This window comes from Helianthus annuus, chromosome 12 (genome assembly GCF_002127325.2).
Source record: "Helianthus annuus cultivar XRQ/B chromosome 12, HanXRQr2.0-SUNRISE, whole genome shotgun sequence".
NCBI classification, from domain to species: Eukaryota; Viridiplantae; Streptophyta; class Magnoliopsida; order Asterales; family Asteraceae; genus Helianthus; species Helianthus annuus.
The window spans coordinates 30,659,110-30,674,170 of record NC_035444.2 but is presented as its reverse complement, the minus strand read 5'-3'; the positions used below and the strand labels follow the sequence as shown (position 1 = coordinate 30,674,170).

Here is a 15,061-nt window from a genome sequence, read left to right as displayed (position 1 = left end):
TGGTGTAAACCATACAACGCTTTGTCCAGCAGATAAACTTTGTTCTTGTGGATTGGGTCAGTAAAGCCCGGCGGCTGACCGACATAAACCTCCTCTTTGACCTTCCCATAAAGAAACGCCGATTTTACATCCAACTCATAAAATTTGAAGTTCTTCCAAGACGCAAATGCTAGGAAAATTCTGATTGCCTCTAGTCGTGCTACAGGTACATAGACTTCTGTAAAATCAATCTCTTCCTGTTGACTAAAGCCCTGAACAACGAGTCGAGCTTTGTTCCTTACAACCACTCCTCTGTCGTCTCTCTTACACTTGAATACCCATTTCGTATTGATTTTCCTTTGACCATCCGGCAAATCCACTAACTTCCACACTCCTAACTTTTCAAACTGACTTAACTCTTCTTGTATCGCTATGACCCAAGAGTCTTCAGTAAGCGCCTCTTTGTATGTTCTCGGTTCTACCTGCGAGATAAAACAACTTAATGAAAATTCAGTTTGTAAAGGTGCTACTGTAGAATAAAAACATGTTAAGCCCTGGTCTATTTGACGTCTTGTACGAACGCCTGAATGCAGTTCTCCTATGATCAACTCCTCTGGATGATAAGAAAGAGTTCGCGGCATCACTTCGCTTGGAACATCTACATTTCCCTCCAGATTAGTAACATTCTGTTCTACATCTTGTTCACCAACTTGGTTTGTTTGACTTGATAACTGGATCTGCTCCCTCTCAGAGTCTGAATCACCATGATAAAAAACTGGCATGTTTTCAGCTTCTTGATTATCATTCACCTCCGACTGATTACCAGGAGCAACTTCATCATCGTGTTCACCAGCATTGCTAGGACCTGCTTCATCATCATTTGAAGTTTCCCGAGGTCTTCTAGAATACTCTGCTGGGAACCTGAGCTGCGACTCATACTCTCGTAAAATATCCAGCTCATCAAAGAAATCTTCATCTTCCTCTGATTCTTCTCTCATGTCAAACGAATCCCAAAGTTTGTCATAATGATATCGCCAAGAATCTCCAGGATTCTACAGCGGCATAGTATAACCTTGACATTCAACATTTGCTGCTTCAATAATCCGCTTCTCACTTGGAACGAAGACACGTCGCAATGGATTGGCATAGCCAACAAATATTCCCTCAATGCTCTTCGGACCAAACTTTCCATGAGGCTCTATAACTGTACAGGGTGACCCGAACGGTTCTAGATACTTCAAATTCGGTTTGCGGTTATTGATTAGCTCAAAACATGACTTGTTGAACTTCTTGACAGTAAGAACCCTGTTGAGCGTATAGCATGCGGCAGAAACAGCTTCAGCCCAAAAATTAATCGGTAACTTTGAATCTGCGAGCATAGTTCTAGCCGTCTCGATTAGCGTCCGGTTTTTACATTCTGCAACTCCATTCTGCTGCGGAGTGTACGGAGCACTAAACTCATGCAGTATGCCTCTTTCATCACAAAATTCTTCCATTTTGCTGTTTTTGAATTCAGTACCATTATCACTTCTAATTCTATTGATAGGCCTCTGGTACAGATTCTCAATTCTTTTAAACAACACCATTGAACTGTCAAACGTTTCATCTTTCGTTTTCAAGAATGAAACCCACGAAAATCTGGAATAATCATCAGTCATGACCAAACAGTAGTAATCTCCTGTAATACTCTTGACATTCACCGGACCAAACAAATCCATGTGAAGTCTCTCCAAAGGTCTTGAAACTGAATTGACGTGCTTTGTAGGGTGTGACTTTTTCTTCTGTTTGCCTTTGACACAACTAATGCACTCCCCTTCCAGATGAAAACCTTTGACATGAACTCCTATGACCAAATCGTTATGCACTAAATGATTCATTTTCCTTAGGTGAATATGCCCCATCTTTCGGAGCCACAATCTTGATTCTTTTTCCGTTGCTCTGGACACAAAACAATGAGCCTGACCCGTGGTTGTAGTAGCTACGCTCATGTCCAACATGTACAGATCATTGACTCTTGGTGCCCTCATGATGATCCATTCCTCAGGTATCACAAATCCCGGTTTCAAGATCAAACAATCTTTGTCAGTGAAGTGAGTAGTATACATCCTGTCACAGATCTGGGAGATACTCAGCAGATTATTCTCCAGCTCAGCGATGTAGTTAACTCTCTCAAACGTTACGATCCCATTGGATAACGTTCCTTCACCTATAATCTTTCCTCCTTGATTACCAGCAAATCCTACGTAACCACCATTAATGTTTCTCACATCATACAGTAACGCAGTCTTCCCTGTCATATGTCTCGAAGCTCCACTATCCATGATCCATCTGGATACAAGTTTTGGAAGATCCTGCACATAACAAACTTTGACTTAAACACCTTCAAGAAAGATGCCGATTCATGCTTCACGATCCAGGAAGCTCCGACAATTCAAACTGTTTAGTCAAACATGGAGTCCACCCAGGCCTCATCAGCCTTAGGTGTAACCTTGACTCTCGCAATTTGAATTTTGAAATTTTCAGCCTTAAGAGGTGGAAAATTCGCATCATAATCAACCGTAATTGATTCTTCAGACTTTTGCACCTCAGAAGTTGAAATTTTCTTTTCACTTTTTGGTTTCCAAACTTGTTGAGATAATGCAACCCTTTTGTAAAATTTGTCGTTTTTAGTTACCAACTTTTTTACGGGTTCATTTTTCACACTCTTTTTCTCAACAACGATTGGTGTTTTACCCTTCACTTCAACTTTCTTCTGTTGAGTCTTCACAGTTTCAGTCTTAGGCTTCACATTGGTACACTTTCGTGCAATGTGACCAACTTGATTACATCTAAAACAAGTTCGAGTATCAGCCACTCGACTTGTGCCTTCAGACTGAGACTGAGAAGCTCTTTTCTCAAAGAACTCTTTGTTTGATTTTGAAAAAATTTCCTTTTCTTCATCAGCAAGTGAACTCGAACTGTTCACAAACTTTTTCTACTCAACAAACCTCTTGTTTGGAACATTTCTTTTCTGATACGATTTACCCCCCTGATAACCACCCGACCAGCTGTTTCTGTTGTTATTATAAACACGCGGTGGATTAACAGATTTCTTGTTGTAAACTTTTTCTTTCTCAAACCTCATTATACTTTTCTTTTGACTCAGATTGTTCACTGCTGACAACTCAACTTCGACCAGTTTGAAAACATTTGTCAATTTGTTCATGTTTACATTCTCAATCGGAAACTCTGAATCCGAAAACAACTTATCCGATCCCGACATCTTGTACATGACAAGAGTAGGTTCATCATTTAAGTTGTTCTTGGACTTTTGTTTCGGAATGTATTTGTCCAAGAAACACCCATCTTCCTCAGTAGTGTCACTATTTGTTTTTAGCACATTTTCAACAACACCTTTTACAATATCATTTTGGACACTATCGTCATTGGAAGATGTGAACGTGACATCAATATTCTCCGGAAGTTTAACTTCACTTTCTTCCTCAAGTTTAACCAACCCAGATTTTTTTTTTCGTGTAGTTATCAAGAACAGGTGGTGGAACTCTATGAAAACCCACCCCAGTTCCATCAGAATACACGTCTTCGCCGGCTTTGTTTTTGCCAATGGGTTTTGGAACAATATGTTGCAAAACAAAGCTTGCAGAGCTATAGCTGTTAAGCTTCAACTGGATTCTCTCGTTTTCAATTTCAGCCTCTTGAACTTTAAGTTTCAAATTAGCGATTTCATCCAGTTGTTTGTTGATTGATTCTTCTTTTACTCTCAGCACTGCTTTTAAATGCTCGTTTTCTTTAAAAGTTTTACCATTTCGATCATCACTATCTTTCACTATGCTTTTGAGTTTTTCAAATTTTTCAGAAATCTGACGGTTTTCAAGAATTAACTTTTCATTTTCTTGTTTAACTTTTTCATGTTCAATTTTATCATTTTCAATTTGAGCAGTTAATTCTTTAATCCGTTCAGTTGAAGCTTTAACTGTTTTGTCACGCGCAAGAATCTGATTCTCAACGCTTCTGACCTTTGCTGTCAGATCTTTAACTTTCTCACCGTTGAGATACGTGACAGTGTTAAAAATTTGCATTCTTTGTTGCAATTTTTGCAATCAGCATTTCCTCCGATCTTTTTACCTGACGCATTTGTTGACGAGTTTGGACTGACCTGGCCTTTTGACTCAGACACGGAGTTAGAGTCTACCTCAAGTGCTTTAGCAGCTAGCACTTTGTCAGCCATTTTTCCCAGGTTCTCTGCAGTCAACTTCTGCGTTGTATCGATAATGCCGGTATCAATCTTGTTTGCTTTCTCGATCTCTTCTTTCTCCTTTCTCCCTTTCTCTTCTTTCTCTTTCTCTTCTTCTTTCATTTTCTCAGTTGGAGTTCCCCACCATTTGTTTTGCCAATACTCATCCTCTTTTTTTATCTCCTTGATGATGGCTTCCAGATCAAGCGTTTTGTCATCAATCGTAATATTACCATACTCATCAAGATAACACTCCCTATCCGGATCCCATCTTCTCGCTCTTCTAGCTTCCAGATAGATACGAGAAATTCTAATGATTCTGTTTTCAACAATCATTTTCCTATAGCTATACTTCTGTTCTTCAGTACGATCATCTTTCCACGGAATAAGTTCATCGTTTTTCGCCATGAATGCGTAACCAACCGCATCTTCTTCAGGTAAAACCTCTTTGCTCCAATCATACCCCTCATCATCGTAGATCACCGCAAGAGCTCTAGATTTCTCTCTGTTGTCTTCACCCTGCTTCAATCTAGGCGGCTCAGATTTATTCTGATGGTATATTGCCTTCTTGTAGCAGTCATCTCTGAAAGGATTCTCCGACTCATCAGCATAAGCATTTCTGCATTCTCGCTTGAAGTGACCCTTCTGCTTACACTTGAAGCATGTCACTTTGGACTTATCAAACCCCAGCTTAGTAGATGGACCACCAATCGTCTTCCTGTCGGTAATTTACATAAAACGTTGTGCTCTACCAACAACACTTGCCATAGCCCAATGAATATCAATTAGCTCCATTTCTTCAGGATCTATTTGGTCATAGTCCTCTTTCGTTAGGTTTGTGTTACCGATCTTTCCAGCTACTGACCCTTCATATGATTCCAACACTGACGCCAAGAAAACCATCTGCTGCTTAGCCGACTCCTCGTCAAAATTCTGTGCATTCTTCAAATCTATTGCAATGTTGCATTGAAACTTCGCATCAGAATGACTTGCAGATGATGAAGATCCACCGTGATAACCACTGTGACTTTCACTGCTTTGACTTTCTTTGCTTGCTGTCGACACATTCTCAGCAGAAAATGCAGTTTTGGGAGAGGTTGCTTTTTGCATCATGCTTTTCGGATAATAAAGATCCAAATTTTGCTGGTAAGATGAGTGATTGACTTTGTACGTCTTCTTCAACTCTAACTCGTGACTTTCAAGTCTCTCAATCACTAAATCTGGAGTCAACTTTGCAGGCTCAATAGTGTTTTTCAGCATAAGCGCATAATATCTCCAATCCACCTCGTCTGGTAATGAATCGAACAGTTTGTCAACAAGTTCTTCATCAGAATATTTGATTTCATGTCTTGCTAATTCCAGCTTCAGATGACCAAACCTTTCTATCATTTTACAAACTGACTCATTCTTGAGACAACCAAACATATTAAACTCTTTCCTAAGAAGTTTCTTTTTACTTTTTACAATTTCAGTACTTCCTAGACATTTCTTTTCTAGCTTTTGCCAAAGATCTTTTGCATTTGAATAATCGATCAATGAGATTATGTTCTCCCGAACCGACTGAAATAACAAAGCCACAGACTTTTGCTCGGCTACAAATGCATCAATCTCTTCAGCCGATCTTAACGCTTCACCATTTTTGTTTCCATTTGCATAACCGTTCTTCAAACTCTTCCAGCTGGGAAATGCGAAAGCCATCAGCCAATCTTCAAACTTCCTAGACCATCGACTGTATTCCTCGATAGCCATTAGCTTTGGGGGTTTATTGAATGTTCCGAAGGCACTTTCCGATTCCCAAGCTTCCTTTTTCTTTTCTTTCGGCGGATTCTCGTTCGTATTGCTTGAAGACGTATCATCGTTTCCGGAATTTCCCGTGAACGCGTACATGTCGCTGAACGGATTCAAGAAAATATCATCCATTTTGAATGTACCTGCAAAATCAGCAAATACTTAGACAAATTTTCGAAATTTTAGAAAGTGATGACTGTTAAGCGAAACTATCAGCAATTATGACAAACACACAAAACTGATAAGTGTCAGATAAGCGGAACTCCAATGTCTGAATAAGCGAACCAGATAAATGTCCAAATAAGCGGACCAGGTAAGTGTCCGTTCAAGCGGAAGTATCAAATTGTTTGTTCAAACGGAACTACAAGGTTCGTTCAAGCAGATCTACTCAGTCCGGATAAGCGGAAGTGAAAATTGTCCGTTCAAGCGAACCTAATTTGTTCGTTCGAGCGGAACTATCCTGTTCGTACAAGCGAAAGTGTCCGTATAAGCGGATCTAACAAGTAATTTCGAGCGGAACTATTGTATTTCAAGCGAAACCTTCGATGTCCGTATAAGCGGAACCTAGTTCTAACCAGTTTTCACCATGTTTTAGTCCGAATTTTAACTTGAAACTTTCTAGGGTTTGTTATTACTGTATATCACACAATATAGTCAAAATTCAGGCCATTTCAACCGTAGAAACCAGTTCAAACTGAAAAAGTATGAGAGAAAGTGAGTAGAAATGAGAGAATTCTGCAGTTCAAGCTGTAGTAGTATGAACTCCTCGTCCTGAGCTCTGATACCACTTGTTGGACCGTGTTCCGACCCTGAATAGTCAGCAGAGAACGTTCATCTTCATGTACGAAGGCGGAATCAACGTAAATGAAGTAACAACAGCTTTCCTATTCAATTCCTTTCTTTTTATTGCTTTCTGATGTAAATTGGACAGAGTTTCACACCTAAAGCACAAAACAGATCCGCTTCAACATACACACATGACTTCTTAGGTTTCGCTTCTAAGTCCTATTTATAGACCCTATGGTTTCGCTTGAATGACAAGCCAAATAAGCGAAACCTCATTTAACCTAATAAGCGAAACCTTATCTTAACAAATAAGCGTAACCTCTACTAACATGTTCATACAAGCGAAACTACTATAATATACATGAATTTTACTTTCTAGCTACTAATTTGACCAATCTTGACCTAAGACTTGATGTAGACGAAGTCAACAGACATTCCATGCATCAACAAAGAAATATTGTTCAACAGATTTAAGCATCAAAAGCTCGCAAGACTCTTTATTTGATACTAGGAGTAGCCAGCCCATTTCGCTTAGTACCTGCACTTAACCTTTTTGGAAAATACGTCAGCTTACACTGGTAAATACAATTAACCGACTCATTTTGAAAAGTGTTTATAAAAATTGATTTAAATGCACAAGACACAAATAATCTTTTATAACTTGGGACAATTATTTAAAAATAATCTTGTATACAGATTTTTATGTTTTTCGTCCATTCAGGACCCGGTTAGAAGAGTCGCATGAGATTAATTGACACGCCACAAGTATATGCCCACAAGAGATGTGATATACCGTTTATACATACGCAACTGTCAGGTGTATGCCTACACCCCGTGCTTAAGCCGTGGCCATTTAATAAATGAGCCGAGGATATCCAGGACATGGTCATTAACCCCCCAAAGGCATTGCATCAAACAAAACAGATTAAAACGGGTTATGTAAATGTATTAATCACAATCCGATTTAAATAACTACATACCCGACCAAGCGGTATTGTTATAATACCGTATCCTAAGCCCGTATAACGGAAAATAAGTTAAAAGTATTTACCTGAGCAAAATATAATTTAATGTCAGCAGTATAACAATCAGCAAGTGCAAATAGCTTTTACTGGGCTCCTAAATCTGGAACGAAGGTTTTAATAACCTATTAGATTCCTAATGGGTCTTACTTAAGTTTAAACTTAGACCGGTTAGTTTTAATGAAAGGTTTACGGTTCAAAACGCAAGATTAAGCGAAGACCGGATTGGAATGTGATTTAGACCCGACAAGTATGAAGACTTGTATAATATGGGTAAACTAAACACATTATGGATTTTGAAGCAAAAATGATAAGGTTTAACCCGTTTTGGTCAATTTATGCAAACTAGTCACATAAACCGCACCGAACGCGAAAAATGCATAACGGGTAACCAAATGAGTCATGTACAGGTTTCACAAGTTAATATGCCTTAAATATGTTGTGATATCAGTAGGATACCTTCCATTATGCCCAAAACGGATTTAAAATCAATTTAAGTTTGGTCATTTTAAAGGTTATAAAAGAGGTTAAATAGTAATCTGAGGTTCTAGTCTAAAATGATCAGTAAAAATATTTATTTTTACAAGTTATATCAATAAGATATTGTATATATGTGAAATTTATCATTTATAGCCAAACTATGCACCGTATGGGCATTTTGGTCATTTCACATAGGCTTTAAGGGTCAAATTTGGAAATCTGAGTTCAAAACTTTTACTTACTGTTAAAGTATAAAAGTTTACTTATAATATCAGTAGGTAATGAGTCTTAAGTGTTAAATATAGTTTTAACCCATACTATGCGTTTAAAAAGCGTAAAAGTCGGTATTTGATGATTTTCGGGTTATATATGGAAAGCTAAGATTTTAATCAGTCTATAAGGTTTTATTTTATTTAAAATATGAAATCAGTAGGAAAAGGTTTGGTATTAAAATGTTATGTAAAACTCATTTTATCCAAGAAAAGGGCAATTTCATCGATACCGAATTTACATTAAAACTCTATAGTTTAATCAGTTTAAAATTCAATAAAATTTTCCAAAAATCCCTAAATATTATATTATATCAGTAGGTATAAAGTTTGGTGACAAAAATTGTGTTTGAATGTGATTTATGCTAAAAATGCCATTTAATTAATAAAAAGACTTCAATTTACGATATCGAGCATAACTCCTAATTTAGACCCTAAACTGATGTCAAATTTTTAGGACATGCTTATAAATCAGTAATAAAGGTTTTGTCCTATCACATTTTCATAAATCTTGTTTTTATATAAAAAGGGCATAATGGTCAACAATTAAGCAATTAATGGAAACATGCATATGAATCAGATTACAAAGGAACCATATTGTATAATCTCAGAGGGTTATACTAACATGTAATATGGTCCTAATGGAACCCTACGGCATATCTAAACTAAGCTAAATCGGGTCAGAACTGAGAGTCAAAGCAAAAGTCTACTTTTGCGACTTTCGGTTGCGAATCGAGCCTAAACTCAGAATTGTCGGGTTGAACATGCCTAGACATGTTCTTATATTATTTACCAAGTTATTTTAATGTTAAAACATGTCCATAACTTCTGCATTGTTAGTTATGAATTAATTTGCAAAAATTGACTATGTTGACTTTTTATTAATAAGTTTGACCCGACAATTGACCAAGTAAAAGTGATAATCAGTAGGTGCCCTTTTAAGTGTTTATTACCTACATAATTACCAACTCATAGCCACTTTTAATTCGAATAATGGCTGGACCGTTTGTGATTAATCACAAAGTCAAAGCTTAATTACGATAGCTTTGACTTTCGATCATTAAGCTAATAAAACTTGAACTTGAGAGGCTAAGAATGCTTACAAGAACACTTAGCACGAAATAGAAACTGAGGAAAGCTTCCTAGAGCTCCAAGGGACTCCAGAGAATGAGTTATGAAGAAATTTTGAGAATGTGCAAATGAACTCTTGAACATAAGCCTTTATATAGCAAATTCCACTTCACATGTTCAATCCACATGTCCCTGCATTGATCCCAGATGTTACCAGGTGTCCCTAGTGCATGAAAAACCATTTGCTCAGGCCCTGGTATTGAATACAAGCATGCAAAGGCGGTGGAACTGACTGAACCTGCAATTGTGCATGTTTTCTGTATCTGGCACTCTTACACGGGCCGGGTAAGACTCTTAAGGAGTCTACGCGGGCCGCGTGGCTCCTCTCTAACCGGAAAACAAGTTTCATTTATTGCAGTTTCAGTCCCTGGTCCAATTTTAATTAAAATAACTTTCGTTTATTGCACTTATGACCCCCAAAGTTAACTTTTAAGGGCCTTGGGTCATAAACTAACTCCGTTAAGCTCCCGGTTAGTTGTACGATCACCCGAAAAGTCTTGTTTCCTTCGAAACTCCACAAAATTAATATCCGATATTCTTGAGAGCAAAATATATAATTATTACAATGTTTTTGGGTTCGTTAAAAGGTCACTCAGAGGTAATATTAAACATGTTGACACTTTTAGCCCTTATGTTTCGTAAAATCCTTATTTTAAACACAAACAACTTTCTATGTTCGTCAAATTATTTGTTAAAGAATACGAACATCGTGTGAGGTTAATCAGAGGCACAAGAATGGCATGTGCACACTTTGGATCCTTTTACTTACATATTTACATTGTTTCATAACTTTAGTCCCTCCAGATCAATCCATTACACGTTTAAAGTCCATGGCACGTGTCTTTATTATATTGGTCGTGTTACGAGGTGTTACACTTTAAACCATTTGCAGCTACCTCAGTTGCAGTAATGACAATACCTTCACACCATTTGCAGCCATATCCTAGTTGGTGGCAACAGCATGTGTACAAGGCATTCCCCTTATTTCCCATTTCCAGCATGTGCAGGTCCTCTCAATGATATCCACAACAAATTGTTCTCCATATCTTTCACCCAAATAACAACTAACTCGATACTTAGGACCACCATTCCACTGAACACTTAAATTGGCTGCATGTTTTTTGACAAGCTCAAAATGCTCAGCAGCTTTTGGAGTCAACACACCATCAGTCTTAGCAATAACCTTCAGCACATTGACAATTCTTTTCATGCAATACTCTCTAACATATTCAAGAGCACTGATAATGGGCTTATCCCTGCCTGTTAACATAATCAAATATAATCACATAAATTCATTAAACACATATAATAACATAAATATAATAACATAAATTCAGTAATCATACATACCATCCACCAATCTTGCATTAAACATCTCACACAAATTATTTAACAATACCTCAGTCTTAGCCCTACCTGTTAACAAATTCAATACCACTTAAGTTTATATTTGCTAAGATATTCTTCATCTATGGGATCATGTTCAGCATCATCCACACTTGTTTCAGTAGCATTATGATTTTCTTTTTCATTGTTCATCTTATGCTTAGCCTGGAACTTGTCATTAAACTGACTCATATCAACTTCTACCTCAAACACCTCATTTTCCTCATCGACAATGTCCTCATCACCACTATCATTATCATGTTCAACCTTTTCACTCTGTTTTGCCTTTCAGTCTGTTTAGCCTTTTCACTCTGTTTAGCCTTTTCACTATGATTAGCCTTTTCATTCTATTCAGCTGGCCTTACATAAGGTTTTAAAACATCAGCAAGTGTGTTGTGATCACTAAACAAGTCATTAACAGAAGCATCACCTGTCTGTCCTAGGATATTCTCAACATCTTCATTACTAAACTTCTCAGTCCTATTTTCAACATCATTCATATCAATGTCTATGTTCACTGTTACATCTTCATCTACTTTATGTGCATTCTTAGGGTCATCTACATTACCAGCATTGACTGTCACATCTTCATCTACTTGTGCATTCTTAGGGTCATCTACATTACCAGCATTGACTGTCACATCTTCAGTTGCAATGCCTAAACCATGCTCTACATATAGACTTATAAGTTTGGAACCTTGTAGCACATATTGACTCATGCCTCGTACATCATCATCAGTGCTTAAAGACATAAGACCAGTATGTATCTCACTACCAGGAACCACATAATAAAAAAGATGAACTTTATCTTCTGAAAACCCTAACAACCTCATAGCGTCGTTGACATCATGGATACAAAACATGTCCGTATCCATGAAATCAACATAGATTACCTTACCAGTTATGTAGCAAAGATTTTGATTTTTGATTCCAAATTGCCCATTGTAGTGTATCTTCAGAGAAAATAATCCTATTTGTGTACCTGAAATCAACATTGATCGTCTTTTAGAACATGAAAATTATGCAAATCCATTGTCAATAGTATTCAATAAAGCATCATTGAGTAGGCGACTTACCGTATTTGGCATGGTAGTCAAATGGTTCATCTTCTTGTCTCAGAAGATTCATTGCTCAAACCCTAGAAATCAGGGTTTCTTCGATTGGGTTTATAGAGTATAGGGGTGTGAAGATGAATAGACTGATGGTTGAAGCAGAGTTTAATTAAAAGCAAGAGGCCTTAGATTGAATGAAAATTTTACCCTCACATTTATGACACGTGAGGGTGTCAGGGTTATACATAATCTATATATATTAATAAATGAGATGATTTAGGCCATTTGTCTTTGAATGATGGAACCATTTTGCTTATGTGGCATGTTATGGTGGATTAGAGGGTGATTTTGGGAGGGAATCAAAATTACATAAACTACACAAATTTGGACGCGAGATCCGGCTGAGGATGGATCGGACTTTGGGTCGTTTCTGGATTCAGGTCTCATATTAAGCACGCTTCTTCCCTTGCACAAACCCTAATTTTGATATCCATTTTTCTGGCTGTTTCACTCCGAATCTCAACGAAGACATCAATCTTTCATCATCGCGAACCCTAATCGCGATGTTTATCAACGAAGACATCAATCTTTCTTCCTTTTATCAATCTATTTAAGGTTTTCTTTTCTTCTAGAGGTTTCTTTTTCATTATTGTTTCCTGCTGAACCAAGATATTTCTTCTTCCTTTTATCTGCTTTCTCTCTCTCTGGTGATTCAAAAAGGATGACGGCGATTCAAGCCGATTGGTGAAGATTTCACAAAATCAATGAAGAATCTAGCCTCTCAGCTTCAGATTTACAGGTATACAAGTTTTTAGGATTTAATTTTGAGTTGGTTTACATGTTGATTTTAAAATCTTAAACCCAACATTGTCACCTTATGTAATTTTTGGTGTTCCTGCTTATTGAGTTAGGACTTATTGATGTTGTTGTTTGTTGATTTGAACGCAGAAGAAGAATGAAGGTGTGCTGGGGTGACGGCTGGATCTGGATGTTATTTAGGGTTTCGCTTGAAGTTGAGGAAGAAGAAAGGTGAATTGTTAAAAGTGTCAGCTGATATAAAAGGTTTGGGGTTAATAATTTATTTTAGGGTTTCGCTACTATAAATTTATACTCGATTTGTTATTGCTTTTATCCAATGATTATATGGCATAATTTTATACCCATCTAATTATAGGTGGTTGTTGCAGGTATATAGTGGTCATTTGAGGTTTAGATTAAAGAGTTTTGGTGGTGGAGGGAAACAAGTAAGTGGTTATTTGGATTTTGTTTGATCAAATGTTGACCCACAAACTTCTTGATTTTTTGGTTTTGATGGCTTCCATTTTCACTTATAAACTGCTATATTTTGTGTTGTTAGTGCTTTGTTTTTTAGAAAGAAAGAAGACTAATTTTTTCGTATTCAAAAGTGTGTTTGAAACATGTTGCAGCTGATATATTTTAAGGTTTCAATGTTTTGAAGAAAGAAAGTAAGCATAGTTTTTCTTTTAATTTGATATGAGAAAAAGGTTGTAGCTCAAAATGTGGTATTTAATATATTTGTTGGTTTCACAGTATCTTTAATATTTGAAATTTTCTATTAGTTCTTAAGGTTTTGATTTATGTAACACAATCTTTGCACATTATTTATATTATTGAGGGTGATTTTATAGCTAAATGATATATATATATATATATATATATATAAACTTTAGGGTTCTTTCGGTAACTACGGGGTTCTTTCGCTCGACTTTTTATGTAAGTATTATATTTTGAAGCTTAATTCATTTACTTTTTATAATCTTATTTAGTTTTTTATGTAAGTCAAAGGGATATGGATGGACAAAAATAGTGTTGATAATTGGCCTGTATTGGAAAATTATCCTTTTTGATCAATGTGCAGGCCGTCCAAGCGAAGCATCAGGTATGTTCAATCTTCATAATACCAAATCTTCTATTCAATTTGATTCATTATTTCTAATAGTTGTCTACTTCGTTGTTGTGGAGCAATTACTTAGGGTTTGATTTTGGTTCTGGTGAGGCATATTTATTGGAGAAATATAACACTTGACATGTTCGTTTTGCATAATGATTGGGAAGTTGTGAAACATGGTTGGCATACTCAGGTACTTGGTGATCCCCCACCCAAATGTAAGAATGTTGTTGAGCCTATCAAGACACTTTGATCTATATCTGTTTCAACCTAGAAGGCTAATTATTTAGTGTTATTGTAGAGATGAAGAACATGCCCAGACAAGAATATGTAGCTCACTTGAGATGGTAATTTGGTGCTACTGATGTTAAACTTTCTGGTGAACCAAAACTCCCCTTTTTTCTGCACCCTTTCTCAATGGACAAAAGGTAGTTTCGGTTCTGTTTACAAGGGGATGATCTATGAGCAATCACTTGCAGCTGCCAAGACTCGCACAACTATCGCTGTGGTTAACCAACATCTTCAAAGTCACCCGGAAGAGTGGTTGGTAAGTACAAGTTGGATTTTCTTACATATATCAAGTGCAGACCAGTTTTAACGATGATAGTCATAATATGTATATTGTTTTTTGTTTGAATCTTTTAATGTATTAATGCAGCAAAGAAGCGGAATAAAAGTACCGTCGACACCACATCACAAAGGTCGGATGAGGGTTCTTCAGGAAAACAGAAAGTGGACAACGTTTTTATTGATCAAGAAGCTTGCAGCAGCTTGAATCAACAATCTCTGATTAGTGGCAGTACTTATATAAAATAATACTAACTCAAATATAATTTTTGTTTCAAATGTTTTATTCACGATTATGGCAGGTTGTGTTTATGTGATGTATGAGACAAAAAAGTGTGGGGCCGTAGTGTTAAATTCATCGTCATCAATAGGGAACGTAGAGAAACTAATATGGTAAGCATCTTCAACTCATGAAGTGTTTTGTTCATATGATTTTAAGTATACTACTATAAGATTCA

The 15,061-nt window shown here is 36.9% G+C and overlaps 1 long non-coding RNA gene across 3 annotated transcripts; it reads left to right on the top strand.

The window, feature by feature from the left end:
• Positions 1–12,635: 12,635 nt before the first annotated feature.
• On the top strand, positions 12,636–14,049 carry LOC110896545. Of its 3 annotated transcripts, none has more exons than XR_004874679.1 (5): positions 12,636–12,742; positions 12,848–12,926; positions 13,076–13,156; positions 13,315–13,371; positions 13,928–14,049. It is a non-coding gene; the product is annotated as an uncharacterized LOC110896545 (long non-coding RNA). The 3 variants fall into 3 exon arrangements; XR_002567980.2 differs by having other exon boundaries at positions 13,915–14,026; XR_002567979.2 differs by lacking the exon at positions 13,928–14,049 and adding an exon at positions 13,500–13,756.
• The last annotated feature ends 1,012 nt before the right edge of the window (positions 14,050–15,061 follow it).